The 15524-nt window shown below is 39.3% G+C and overlaps 1 protein-coding gene across 17 annotated transcripts in view; it reads right to left on the minus strand.

Moving 5' to 3' along the window:
• LOC148978330 (uncharacterized) overlaps nucleotides 1–15524 on the minus strand; it is a 143220-nt gene that overhangs the window by 75743 nt on the left and 51953 nt on the right. The window contains exons 1-2 of one of the 17 annotated variants that reach the window (XM_089133195.1): nucleotides 13327–14223; nucleotides 11536–11768 (exon numbers count right to left, since the gene is read on the minus strand). The exons of 15 other annotated variants lie outside the window; for them this stretch is intronic. The gene's annotated coding sequence lies outside the window, so the exon portion shown is untranslated. Of the gene's footprint in view, nucleotides 1–11535; nucleotides 11769–13326; nucleotides 14224–15524 lie in introns of those variants that run through there. One more of the 17 variants, XM_089133188.1, reaches the window with a different exon arrangement.

The following is a 15524-nucleotide window of genomic DNA, read 5'->3' on the forward strand; positions in this document are numbered from 1 at the left end:
TGTTTTTATTATTATTATTATTATTATTATTAACAACAATTTCTACAATGATATTAAAAGCATGTTTTTCCAGTGTTTAGAAACTAAAATAAATCAGTGAAAATTGCAGAACTAATGGGACCATTTATTAAAATGAAAGCATTTTCAAGGATGCTGCTTCCTCGAAAAAAGAAAAATCTGTTTACATTTTACATTATTTAGAATTAACAGAACAGATATAACTCATGACCTTAAGAGATGAAATAATTATAAATGGCTGCTTGATTACATTTTCCCATGCTTAATTATAAACACTGAAAAATGTTCAAGCTAATTTCATCTTTAAAAAAATCATTTGAAACTTTTGTCCTTTGTAATCAATTTATTTGAATTACCTTTAAAATGTTTATTAAGAAAGAGAATCAATAGAAAGTAGACAGTGGTGTTACAGGATATTTAACTATCAGAAAATGTGCTTGATTGTTGAGCCTGTTGAGAGGTTTGCTTCTACTCACATATGTACCCTACATGTTACAGCTGTCGGTTTGACAGCTTCCATCATATTGTACAGACCAGCCCCATGTTTGCCCATTAAAATTTACAGCTCTATTAAAAGTCCAAATAAGCTAGTCAGATGCCCATTAATTTCCCTCATAATATTTTCATAGCATATAAAAATGAGTTGAAATCTCATGAGGCCAAGGAATTCGGCTGAGTAAGTAGCAATCTATTGAAAAACAAGTAAATAAATAAAAGCTTTTAGAAAAGAATAAACATGTTTAGCCTAACTACTGCTTTAAATGTCTTTACATTACTTTGCTTGCCCCATTTAAATGTCTTAATATTGTAATATTCTCAGTTGTCTATAATGTAGGCCTATGTCTTTCGGAAAGATTTAAACGAACATACTGTACACTCTAAACAAAAATGGTGCTAATAGCACCAAAAGTGGTTCATTGGCTTGTAATCATAGGGGAACCACTTGCACTTCTCTATGTCAAATGGTGCTCTGTAGGACCATAAGAGGTGCCGTAGAGCACCTTAACCACCGCATACCCCTTTCCACCAAGGCAGAGCTGGGCTGGTTCAGAGCCAGAGCCTAGTTTCAACTCAGTTCTTTGTTTTTCGACCACCAAAGCACCAGCTCCGAATCATTAAAAATGTTCTTAAGTAGCACCAAATCATTGCTGGTCTAGAAGTACAGCCCATTCTCACCCCCAAGGCGTCACTTAACTGACGCCTTGGGAAGCATTTGGACATGCTTCAATATCTGACGCTTTAGGCGCCCTTTAGCGTCAGTAAGATGACGCCCTAGGATTGCGTGTACCCTACCCCCACCCCACACCTAAACCTAACCGCGTCCTCTAACAGACGCTTTCCTTTAGCGTCAGTTAGATGACGCCGTAGGATCGCGTCATGTAAGTGACGCTAAAGGGCGCCTAAAACGTTAAATATTGAAGCATGGTCAAAGGTGACGCCTTGGGGTGAGAATGCGTTGAGAAGTGAGAACCGCTTACATCAGCGGCTGGGGGTAGGGTTACCATGACCAACAAGACGAAACAGAAACTTGTGACTGCCATTTTTAAATAGCAGCTAATAATGCTAATAGCAGCTCGATTGTAATCTCTGTTAAGGCGAGCTGCACGAACGTGCTGGATTCGCCGTGTTTGGATACCGATGTAGGTTTGCAGGGCTATGAGCATAAATAGTAATGCAACAACCACTATTGTTGATGTAAGGCTTGTTCGAGATGCATCGGAGCACCGTGGACTGATCAGAGCTTCCGGAGTGTTTGGAGTGCATAACATAATGAGTCCTTCTGCTTCGCTCTCGCAGTTCGAGATTCGCAGTGCCGATCCATCTCGAACAAGCCTGGTGTGTTTGTACGTGCTGCGCTAGCGTTGCTGGGCAACATGAGATGTATACAGTGATGTAAGATCTGGCTCTGTGATGCTCTCTAGCCAGTGGAAAGGCAAACCGGTTCTTTGAAAGCTCGTCAGTCGAACCAACTCCGAACTGGCACTAGCTCTAGCTCTGAACCAGCACCTGGTTCTTAGGTGGGTACCAGAGAACCACTGAGGAACCGAAGAACCGCTGAAGATCCAAACTGGGCTTAACAGGTTATTTAAATGGTAGTGGTGCTATACATAGCACCATGACTGCCGCAAAGAACGCCTGAAGAACTGCTGAAGAACCTTTTTTTGGAGTGTATGTAACTGTGGGTTCTTAAGTACACTTCAGTTGAATTTTGGAAGTTTTATGGCTCATATTATAATCATGTTTTCTGAAAGTAACTAGCATCTGTGATAAAATATCTCCTGAGTCTGGCATTTATGCACTTAAAAAAATAAGATTAAATTAAATGAAGTGTTCGTTCTTAAACGAGTCAGTTCCTGTTGAGACAACGCATTCTCACCCCAAGGCGTCACCTTTGACCATGCTTCAATATTTGACGTTTTAGGCGCCCTTTAGCGTCACTTACATGACGCGATCCTACGGCGTCATCTAACTGACGCTAAAGGAAAGCGTCAGTTAGAGGACGCGGTTAGGTTTAGGTGTGGGGTGGGGGTAGGGTACACGCGATCCTAGGGCGTCATCTAACTGACGCTAAAGGGCGCCTAAAGCGTCAGATATTGAAGCATGTCCAAATGCTTCCCAAGGCGTCAGTTAAGTGACGCCTTGGGGGTGAGAATGGGCTGGTTGAGAGAAACCAGTAGCAGCCCTCTCCACCAGTGCTGGTATTTCTTTGGTGACAGACTGGCTGGTCTGTGGCCGATCTGACTACAGGCGGCCCGTGCCAAATCTAGCACTATCGAGTCTGGAAGACAGGACACGGCGCAGCCAGCAGCTGACAACCAGTTAAGTTCTAGCCTCCTCCATTCGCCTGCTTTCACTAACCTGTCCTGACAAGTAACCAGATTAGCGTAGTCTTCCATCAGTGCAGGGGAGCAGAAAGAACAGATGGATCTTTGTGTATCGCTCCCCCCTCGGCTCCGAGCTCACCACCGCAGTGCTTAGCTCGCACAATGGCTGGGGCCCGGCCCCGTCGCAATCGATGTGCTATGAGTTAATTGTTGCTAACAGCTTTGCATAATGCTGTTCGGGGAATACCGATCATATTCCCCTATCCTCCCGTCTTCTCCCCACAAACCACGAGCGCCTCACAAAACTGGGGAAATTGGCAGACCCGTTTAGCGAACGCCCACCTCTGAGGGAAATCGGAGACCTGGATGATTAGGAAAAGCTAGACAGATTCAGATCATTAAATTAAAGCCATTTATAGCCATTGCTTGTGTACACAATGGCACAACATTGATACATGTACAGCAAACGAGACAAGGCGATGGCAAGGAAATAATTAAATGAATAATGTCAGAGGTGGAAAAACGGAGGAAAAGAGAGCAGACGGAGAAAACAAACTGCAATTTATAACACTTGTCATCTGCCGGGGAAAAACTGAGCTTGTCTTTTTACAGTTTCTCTGGTATGTATCACTAAGTTTGCTCTAGTGAGCAGATGGGTGCGCTAATTAGCTCAGTTCATGCTGCAAGTTTGTTTATAAAGAGAGAATGGGAATCAGACATTTTGACACATTTTATTAACATATCATACCTTAAAGCTCTGCCTCCTGATACCCAGAAGGTGTTTTCCATCTATGCATACACATACACACACACAGATGGCCACACCACCAAACATGCATATGCACACACATACTATATGCACACAGGTCTTGCAGCTATAAACTTTAGGCTATGGCAGCTTGAAATTTAAACACTTAAGTTCATACCACTGTTATTTACAGAATCCAAGTAAAAAAATTGGAACTGACTTTATAGCGACTTTATAGAAACACAGCCTTAACATTGGTGTTGTTGCTAGCGCTGTGCTTTGCCAGTTGTTGTCCTAAATGGTGTGACATTTCTGACACCTGACAACCGCCCTCATCCCTCCCCACTCTGCATGCGCACATAGAATTGATGATGTCACTAAAAGAGTTGCGGAGAGGGAAGCATAATGTGTCTCTCTGCAAGGCTTGGGGATTCCTGCATGCTGTCATATCCATGTCACCCAGAATCCCCACTGCGTCTCACTTGCTCTGACCAGTCTGCTCTGACTAAACAGACAAAATAGTTTAGTAGTTTCTCACTCCTAGACGTTTGTATGATAAAACTAGGCGTGTTAATTAAAAATGTATTTAGTCTAAAAAATAGAATACATAGACCAACGATGAAAAAATAAAATAAAAAATAGGGTGACAACAAATCCTGTGAATGGCCGCTCCCAGAGCAAAAATATATTGCTTTGATAGCTGTGATTCTCATATTCAGATTCAGATGTTTCTCCTAAAATGGAAATGATGGATTTTTTTACATTACAGATTTAAAAGGGGTTTAAGGGAACAAAGAAAAACAAATGAGAGTGGTATCTAATTGTAGCCTAATTGTGAAGTAATCAGTTTAAAACTAATAATGTTTTATTTAAAAATATGCCCATATTCACTCTTATTCATATATCTAATATGTCAAAAAAAATGTTTCTCGTCTCATCAAACTCAGTTATGAATGACATAAATCATGTAAAAGATAGCATTTAATTTGCAATTCAAACCATTGAAATTTCATTAATAAGTTGCGTCGTTTACATCAATGTATATTAGTTTTGGTCACTAATCATAAAACAGTTGTGAAATATGAAATGATTAGCTATATACTTACATCTAACCATACAACCTTTTACTGTTAAAACGAAAGCGTCACATTGAATTCGCACTCATCTTCTGCGTGAACACTTTCTTTGTGTGCCTTCTTTGATTTTATTGGTCATCTTGGTCATTTTGCCGATGCAGAACAGCCTAAAAATTTAACTTAAAACATTGTGTCATCCTACAGTAACAACAAACAGAGCGGTGCATAGCGTGGTTCAGCATATAGGGGTGATAACTTTTTGGTATAACTTTTAATCATCTTAGTTTTGAGCGATTTAATTATTTTATAAATGTAATTGATTTAATAGGTATTTATTTTTAATTGTTGTTCTTTAAAAAGTAATTAAATGTGCATAGATTTATTTTCTTTAATCGCCATTGGCTTGTTGCCTTTGCTCCATTTGTTAGTCCCTTACAACCACGACACTTAAATGCTGACCAATCACAGTGGCATCATCATAATTGTGCTGAGAGAGGTGAAGTCAGGGTCGTAGGTATATATCAACCTGTTTCATCATCCTCTGTTTTGAATCACGCTCCTGTTCCTTTGTTTAAGTGGGATGAGGAAAGACTGAGCTTACTTGTATTGCTTACAGGCTACTAAACAGCAGGGGCATTAAAACTATTTCCAACGATAGTGGGTGACCGAAAAGTCATATCATGAAACATCATATAGTTTTGATCTAGATCTTTTGAAATAAGTTTCCTTTTTCTGTGAAAACATACTGTAACTTTCTGAAGTTACTGTCCTGTCCAAAAAGACCATTTCAATTAAGCTCAGTCACAATAAGATTTTACACATTTACACTCCAACGGTTTAGCCTTTTCGTTAACTAAAGTAATTAGTAAAGTGTTATTTATGTTGAATTTGCATAGTACATTTACATAGAGGATTTAAAAGTACAACAGAAAAAAAGCCTATTTAATTCTAAGGGTCAGAGAGCATGAAAACCTCAGGATACCAGTTTGAAGAATAAATATTGATTATTTCCCAAAAATCTAAGAGAAAATATAACGTGACATGCTACTCTGTTAAACAAGATGTAACATGCTACACCTCTGCCAAACATGATGTAACTACATGCAATATCAATGTTGCTAAGGAGGAAAGCCAAGGTTTTCTAATCACATAAAAACTGTACTGCCACAAATTGTTAAAGGGATATTTCTCCTCTGGGAAGATGAATATGTATTTAATGTTGGTCAGTTACGTAGTAGAAATATGAAATTAATTTTGAAACTGAAGCATTCTAGACTGAGAAAAGGCAGAAAATATATATATTTTTTTTACTCATGTGGCTGAAAGACAACAACTCCCAGAATACACTTGCTTCGCAGCCCTTATGAGGCCACTCCCAAACCACGCCTACCGGTTATAGGCGGCAGAATCCGAAAAATGGATACAACTAGGCTTGCTTTGATACATCGTGAGTTATCTGGTAAATTTCCAACGAAATGGTGCTAAATTGTGTTGTACCGGGATGTACTGGCCTAATGTATATAACCCAACTTAGACTTTCACATTAAAATTATGATGCAAGGAAGGATCTTGTCAACAGAGTAGCTTAGTAGCTCTGCATATGAAATGTTTTCCTCCAACTGAAATCACTATTTCTCTAAGCTAATACATTATCTAGGCTAATCCATACTCTAGTAACACTTTGGGTTCATAAAAAGAACCATAACCAATGTGAGTTATAACTTTTAATTAAAAAAATAATAATAATATTAACACTTTTACACTCAAAGCTCTGCGGATTCAGCTATCTCGTCAAGAGGAAAAATGCCATCGCTGAGATTTGCAACAGCAATAGGACTCTATATCTGTTCCATAGGCACACAGAGAGAGCACTGACACCGCCAGTCTCGCAACAGATCTTCGAAATCCCCTTCTGCCATTTCAACTTCAAAACTACCTTCCACCATCGTGATTAGCCTAGCATACAAACTTTCTCCACAAACCAAGAGGCAAGAGCCTGTTAGCTTAGCTTCTACAGAAAGATGGCTGACACTATCTTTACATTCTGTGAGTGAGATCCCGCCCCATATGGGTGTGGTGAAAACATGTGGAACACTGACTGTCGTCTTTAGCCTCTGGCACAAAAATCCTCCGATGACGCAAAATGGCGATTAAAATTTTGCTTCATTGCTTAATTTTTTCTAGACTAAAAATTATCAGGGGGATATGAGGGTGTATTCTACTGATACAAAGCTTAGGCCGTGTGTCCACCGAAGCGTTTTTCCACGTGCTTGGCGTATGTTTTCAAATGTTTTCAATTGTTTTTTTAAACGCCATGAGCGTAACGAGACGCTGAGCGTATTTTTCACGCTGAAGTGCCAAGTGCCCGGTGTTTTTTACTTGGTCAACTTTACTGTAGTAAACGAGAGGCAAGAGGAACAACGCATTCTCACCCCAAGGCGTCACCTTTGACCATGCTTCAATATTTGACGTTTTAGGCACTCTTTAGCGTCAGTTAGATGACGCCGTAGGATCGCGTCATGTAAGTGACGCTAAAGGGCGCCTAAAACGTCAAATATTGAAGCATGGTCAAAGGTGACGCCTTGGGGTGAGAATGCGTTGTAATGTTACAAAAACCTGTTCGTCATCTCTGAGTCAGAAAGCTGCCTTCTAAAAATCAGTATACTTAGAACATCAGTGGAGAAAGGAATATAGTTCATCATAACATTGTAATATACTAACACAGTCTCATCCCAAAAAGTCATATAACTGACGTCTTGGGACGTCTTTTGACCATACGTCAATATCCGCCTTTTTAGGGCCCCCTTGAACGTCGGTAGATTGTGATCCCGGGCCGTCATACAACTGACGCTTTACCTTTAACGTCAGTTAGGTGACGGGTTAGGTTTAGGTCTGGGGTAGAGTTAGGATCCCATAACCTCATCTACCGACGTTTAAGGGGGCCCTAAAAAGGCGAATATTGACGTATGGTCAAAAGACGTCCTAAAACGTCAGTTATATGACGTCTTGGGATGAGACCGGGTTGAATATACATATACATAATTCACCCGTTATATTGCTAAATGTAAGATTTTTCATATCAACAGAAAAAATTTAACAGGGTAACGTGGCTGGCTTCTCTCAAAACTCTTTCTCAAGCAAATGTCTGCTTTAGTGTCATACAATTTATTTATTACACACAGGGTTGGACAAATGTTCAAATTAAACCTACATGGTTACTACACTCCTCGCATTTCTTGCCTTTCATTTTTCTTTTATTCAGCCTGTCAGAGCTATTCAGGGAAAGTAATTATCAAAATGGCCATCTGAAAATAATAAGTACGATTTATCGACTATATCTCTGCTGCTCATGTACAGTTTGGAGAAAAAAGAAGAAAAAAAAACGTAAATCACAGGGTTTAAATTCCCATGAATATGTCAAGGAACAATGACATAGACATGTACTTGTTCAATTGCGATGACAGACTTGAATAAGGAAAACTGAGATCATTGCCATGGTTACAGGGGGTGGGTATACAATTATGCTTTGTGCACTAGTGTAGATTTTGGCTTTGAGAGCAACAACTGTGAAGGTTTTAAAATGATAATTGAATGAAAATAATACAAAAAAAACATTTGACTTTTATTCTTAATTTTGTTGAATGTGTAGCACGAGTTAGGGGTAGGTCATTCGTATGAATTCATCTCTCTCTCAAATTGAATTCTTGTCTGCATGTGTCCCCCTCCCCTTTGGGGTCAAATGTCACTCTAGTCTGTCTTTAAAACTTGAGAGCTCTGGTGTGATTATAGCTGCTTTGATAATGGTGAAGAGTAAAGATTTTAAGACACGAAACCGAACATTACTAGAGTTATGAGAAAAGAGTAAAAGAGAAAAGAGTAAAAGAGAAAAGAGTCGTTGAATCTTTTGCACTCATGCGCCATTCCCAATCGCCTGGTTTCCTATTGAAATTGTATGATTTCGCCTGTGAAAATTCACCAAACAACAGTAAGACAAAGCTCCATTAACTATCCATCAGATCTGTCTCTAACAAATAAGTACTGGAGTGACAAGGTGGACCTGAAAGTTATCAGGTCTGCATATTTTAGTAAACTCAGATAAAATTTCACATAAAGAAAGATTTGATAGATCGATATGCACAATTCAGCCGAACTAGATATTTCTCTTATAAGATTACTAAACATCTAACACTAAAGCTGCACGATTTTGGGTAAATTGAGAATCACATTTTTTGATTCTCCCACAATTCTGAACAGACAAGAGACCACTAAACAAAATAATGTTAAAAAATATGAATTGCTGCAGTCTATTTAAAATGTAACATTTAATTTGAATAATACATTAAAAAAATCAGTTTGAATGACTGATTCAATGACTCAATCACTCATAAATATTTGTTTTATTACTGAATATATCAATGTTTTTGAACAAATTTCTTGAATGAAGGATTCAATGGTATAAATTTTTAAGTCACTTGTCAACACCTATTGGCGTATTTGAAGCGCAGAGTTACTTTCAAAAGGATTTGCTTTTTCATTCTAAACCTTTAATCCTGGTACTTCTGTGATATTTAGAATATTTGTTACCCAGAAATAATGATACTGTGTGGTTGAAAAGACATACATAAGTGCTATCTCTGAATCTGTGGCAGCGCCAACACAGATTTGAATGTTCTTCTGTGACTTTGGCAAAGTTTAAATGACAGCCAAATCGTTGTCATTTAGGAATGAGATTGCGTGACTGTTTGAATCGAGATCATGATCTTTTAATGATTAATCAGGTAGCTCTACCCTGTACCCACTAGACTTAAATTATTCTAAATAATATGTATTCAGGATACAGCAGCCTCCATAAACAAGGTTCACTTGGTTCAAAACCCAGCAGCTAAAGTTACCAGAGTCCAAAAATCAAGATTGACACGGACTATGTGCTTTGTATTGATTATAAAATACTGCTACTTCAATATAAAGCTAAAAGCGATCTACCTCCTCAGTTAAAAGTATAAAAGGAAAGTGTTAAAGCAGAGTGATTAGAAATCTTTGAGACATGGAAATCGCTGTCGCTCCACTTAGACTTTTATTGTAGGACACCCACTGTGAGGTTCACTAGATCCTGTGCTAGATCCAGCTCCATATCCCACCTCATCTGTGCTGCTGAGCCATGCATATCTTAAGGCACTAAGGAACACTTCATTGACTGCTGACTTGAATTTACTTTGCTACCAGTATGTTTTCATTTTGCTTGATCAATAAAATCTATGCTCTTGTTTCCTTAAGAGGAAATGAATCCAGAAATGTGTAAACAAGTCAAAACGGTTAAATATTTTAGAAGTTCCATACAGAATATTTTCGAAACAATCAATAAAATTTCATTTTTTGCATTAGTCTATTGATAAAACAGCAGCAGACTGAGTAACAGTGTTAGGGGGTAACTAAATTCCTAGTAGTACCACAATGTTTACATGGAAACGATTCTGAAGAGAAAACGCAAAAGTGGCGTTGCGTTACCACTTTTTATTCTGTGTTTAGACGAGCGTTTTGGGTGGGAAATCCGTGTGCAAATGGTGACGCAAAAGTGTATGAAATTCAATGAAGTACATGCACTCCAGGCGGCTAGATGGCAAAGTGAAGCACTGCCACAAAACAAGACCAAGTCCGCACGCCTGCGCTTTTGCATTTTTACCCTTTACACAGGAACACAGTGGTGGAGCGTTTTTAAGATTTCCACTCTGGAGGGTGGTTTCACTTTTTTGCGTTTTTAAGCCCCAAAAACACCGTCACCGTGTAAACGAAAGGCACATCCGATGAAATATTTTTACGTTTTCACCCGCGAGGGTTCTCGTGTAAACAGGGCCTTATTATCACAGTTGAAAAACACCATACTGCTTAATATTTGTCCTGCGGAAACAGTAATTCAAAATCATTTTTTTCTAAATATTAATCTTTGATTAATGGAAAGTTCAAAAGAACAGCATTTATTTAAAAAAATGCTTTTGACTTTTGATGAATTGAATGCATGTGAATAAAAGTGAATTTCTTTAAAACAAATCATACTGACCCCCAACTTTTGAATGGCAGTGTACATTTGTAATTTAATACAAAAACAACAACAACAAAAACATAAATACAGCTCTGATCTATCACAAAGTATAGATTTAAAGGCACACTGCCAACTTAAATAGCATCAATATACTTCAAAAACCATAAGAAGTGTCTCTTGACTGCAGCTTAACTACTTTCAATTAAAAAGGTGGCTTGGAAGTAGATTTCTCAACACTGTAGAATTTATTGCATGATGTGTGAATGAAGAAGTCAAGCTTTATTAACCAGATATCTCTTGTCTCTTTCTGTACTATTTCCCAGTGAGTTGGACATTCCTCTGGTGGAGCAAGAGAGAATGAGAAAAAGAAAGATAAAGAGGGCTGGGGAGAGGCCAGCCGTACCAACCCTGCAGGCATGGCGCAGGTCCAAACCCTACACTGCTTAAGTGTGAACTCTGCTGGGGGTGCAGAAAACCACGATTCAAGCCTTCCCTTCACGTGACAAAGCTATCTCCCAAATATGATTACATATTGCCTCTTCCAACCACAATCATGGATTACATTAGATCTTAAATGGTCCAAATGCACACCACACTTGAAACATACTGAAACACACATGCGCGCACACACAAATTCAGGGCTCTTTAGCGTCCCCCTGCTGTGCCCCTCCCCTTCAAAGCTAGAGGGGATTCACATGAACCAAAAATGCTGATCCTTCACAAAAGCACTGGGTAGAGGAAAAGGTCATCCACAACAGGCCAGGAAAATGCATGCCATCCTGGCTTTCCCTCTAATACCTTAAAACCCCTTCACATTCCAGCCTAACCTACCTTTCCTCTAATGTACAGATTCTTCCATGTGAGATTGCCAGCTCTCTGGATATCAGCCAATGGGAGCACAGGATGCGTGTTATCAGTGCCCTTCAGGCAATGCCACTTTAAGGAGAATGTGACCAAGCGCTTGGGACGACGAGCTAAGCCATTAACCACACCTTTGACCACTGTCGCTCCCCACAAGTCAACGGCACAGGCGAGATGGCTGATAATGGTTTAACAGGAAAAATCTAAACACAAAACACAACAAAAGACTATGCTTAGAGAGTATTCAAACATGTCACAGCTTTTGACCCATCACTGCCCTCATATCTGCTACAATACTGGTACATACCACTAAAACATATATTAGGGGTATAACAATACCAGCCCGTTCTCATCCTCACGCCATACAAAACGGCGCTATACTACGCACATGGCACCTGTTCTCGTTAATATAACACGCACTCTGATGGTTAGGTTTAAGTGTGGGGTAGGGTAGGGTAGTCTCATATTACGCTAAAGGATTTATGACGCCTTTGGTTCACGTGAATATTAACGATAAAGGGTGCCATGTGCGTAGTATAGCGCCGTTTTGTCATATAGCATTCTATATGACGCTAAAGGATGAGAATGCATTGAACAATACCTTTATGTCATGATTCGATGCATATAACGAAACTGAACTCAAGATACGATATTATTGAGATACTCCAAGAAATGCTGCTGCTGCAGTCCGGCTTTTTCTTCTTTGTCTCCATCTCTGCTCGAAATCTGCAATTGCAGTCATTTGCGGAATTATCAACTTTACGTTGTGCTTCAACACCCTCTACACAGCACAGTGCTATGTTTGAGGAGAGTGTGTCCAATTTTGGACTGGAACGGAGCCTTGGGACAGCCTTCGTCGCTCTGCTAGCTATGACATAATCTTTCAGTCGGTAGCCTACTGAAAGTTTTAAAATGTGACGATACCAGCATTTCCTTCTAGCATTTTGAGCACTGTTGAACGAATTCTTAAAAACCTCTGATTGGCCATTGTGTTCACTCACTCAACAGTGCTCAAAATGCTAGAGGGAAATGCTGACATCATCACATTTTTTTATATTTCAGTACCTACTTGGTAACACTAGTTGGAATGATAAATCGCCTACCTCCCAAACGTGGTGGCTATAGGCAGCCGCATAGACTAGTAGGCCTACATGTGTGTTGGTCAATCCTGATAGTGAATAACATTGTATTTAAAGCTTTTATTTTAAGGACATTTCTGTTCAACCAACTTTGGTGGTAGCCACTTGGTGTGCTCACATCAAAATCGTTTCTCTTTTGATTTTACACACATATTTAGTCTGAAAAAAATAAAATAAAAATTTAAATAGAAGAATACAAGTCCATCCCGCCCTCCAGCTCAGATCCCACCCAGAGAAAAGACTTCACAAACGTGTGTTAATAATCTCTGCAGAAACAACATTTCACATCATGTGTGAAAGCCGCATCGTCCCAGGCTGGGGCTTTGGAAAAATAAATCAATAAAAAAAAACAAAATAAAGGAGGAAGAGAGGGTAGAGAACGAGAAAGTGGGAAATAGAGAGGTGTAGAAGAAAGACAGAAATGGACGGACCGCTGTTCCACAAATATTTGGAGATGTGGTGCTGTTTTCATTGCTGACATCAACATAAATTTGTGCAACAGGGTCCAATATGCTCAGCAGGTGTCACTTTCTGTGAAAGAGTAGAAGTAGAAAGAGAAGTAGAAGGTGGCAAGAGAGGTTTTGAGGGTGGGAATGGAATGAGAGAGGTGGAAGACAATGACCTTTGCACATTTGAACTGGGCTTTCTCTCCCTCAGAGAAGTGTATGTCAACTGCTCTCCACCCTCGGCCTTACCACCTCACACCGCAGTGCCTTCCTTCTGTAGCCATCTCATCTGCCAAACCTACAAACTACAGTCCTGAACACAGCACACACAGGCAGAAAGAAACACACACACACACACAAACAAACTCCACAGGAGGCAGAGGTTCTCTTTCTAAGAGGCTCTAACAACACATTTACATTGCAAAAAGAAAAATATAGTATTAATGGAATCAAGTGCAGTGTTTAAAGAGAATTTGAATAGACATGGCACTTTTTAATTGGTGAACATTTTAAGCAGTAGTCAATTATAACATGCCCTTGTATTGATTGATCAGAGTGCCTATACTGTTTATATACAGTATATATGCGCGTGTGTGTTCGATTTTATTGATGTCTTTTATTCATTTTCATCTTCATGAATCTTATTAATCTTGTTTTTTATATAAATTTGAGATACTTTTTATGCCTTATTTTACATGATTCTTTTACATGTTATTGATTAATTGTATATATTCTGATATGTTTGATTATTTCCAAATGTAAGATCTTTTGTGTCTCTTCTGCACTGTAAGATCAGTGTATTTCACACATTGATTACACGATCTATCATGGTATCAAAATGTCTTTTTCTATTTTTTTTTTTATTATCAATGTGCTGCTTAAGTAACAGAAATTTCAAAAGAACAGCATTTATTTAAAACATGAAATATTTGTAACAATGAAAAAAAAAATTTGCTGTCACTTTTGATCAATGCATCCGTGCTGACGAAAAATATAAATTTCTTTTAAAAAGAGTCTTACCCCAAACTTTTAAACGGTAGAATATATGAAGAGTTCAGATGCAAAAGCCTCTAAATGCCATTTGAAATTTTCTTCTTTAATGATGATTTTTATCAAACTTGTATATTTAAGTTCAGTAATTTCACTTAAATAACAATTAATAGGTAATTATCATTGCCATTTAAGTGAAATCACTGAACTTAAATACAAGCTTGATAAAAATTATCATTCTAGAAGAAAATTTCAAATGGCACTTAGAGGCCTTTGCATCTGAACTCTTCATATAACAACTATTTTACACACCAGGTATTAAATTGTATGTAAAAAATGATGGCATATGTGGCATGAAATAAACTTGTTTTGACTTTCCATACTGTAATATTAACGTAACATCATCATAAACCTAGAATTAATAGCAGAATATCTCCCACAAGTCTGAGTATCGACCAGACCTGTTGAATCATTGCTTCTAACATTGCTTTCACACACATTATTTATTCAGCCATCTTGTCCAATTCCCTGGACACTTCCTGGGTCAGGACTTCCTGGGCAGCAGCGCTGAGTCAGCAGCCAATCAGACAGCCCCACTGGGGCTTGCCGTGTCCAGAGGTATGCTTCCTGTTTTTGTCAGAACTTGTCAGGAGCCACCTGGCCAGTGCTGACCAAAGAGGGTCAGTTTGCTCGGGGATCCATCCCTGAAGGGAGTTTAGGGGGTCAAGAGAGCGGGTTAAAGCGACCCAGAATGACACACAGCATTGCCGTAATGCCACGCATGAAGCGTGACCTGTTCAGCTACAGCATAACAAAGGCAACGAGGCTTAATCCATTTAGTTCTAACAATCCCTGGGTCACTTTTTCAATGACAATTAATATACACAATTGAGGCTGACTCGATCTTCTTTAGTATACCATGTACATGCTCAAAATAGCCAAAGCAGAAAGGAATCAGGCCTCCATTCACAACTGCATCAGTCAAGCCCTCACAAAGCCACAATTTCACCACATAAAAGATCATTGTGCAAAAGTAACAGTGCAGTAAATAACACAGCAATTAGCACAGGTTGCGGCAGCGATTAATAACTGTCCTGGCTCTGGGTCACGCCTGCTCCTCTGTGCAAGCGCAGAATGGGGGTTCGGGTTCCTGCTGCCCACAGCAGTCTGGACCTTTCCACTTCACCTCCTCCCAAAAGATGCCCCACAATGGCCTCCATCTTTAATGAGTTGGCTTTTTGCGTGGACACTAGCACGGCGAACAGGTGCGACTGGGACTGGAGCCGTGGGGAGAATGGGAAGAGGTCTCTGTTTGTCCCTCCAGTGTCTGCCGGATAAACAGACCGACCAGCAGAGCAACCTTAAATTCTTTCAGGGAATAGGT

The sequence above is a fragment of the Pimephales promelas genome, chromosome 7, assembly GCF_988280905.1.
Source record: "Pimephales promelas chromosome 7, fPimPro1.hap1.1, whole genome shotgun sequence".
NCBI lineage: Eukaryota > Metazoa > Chordata > Actinopteri > Cypriniformes > Leuciscidae > Pimephales > Pimephales promelas.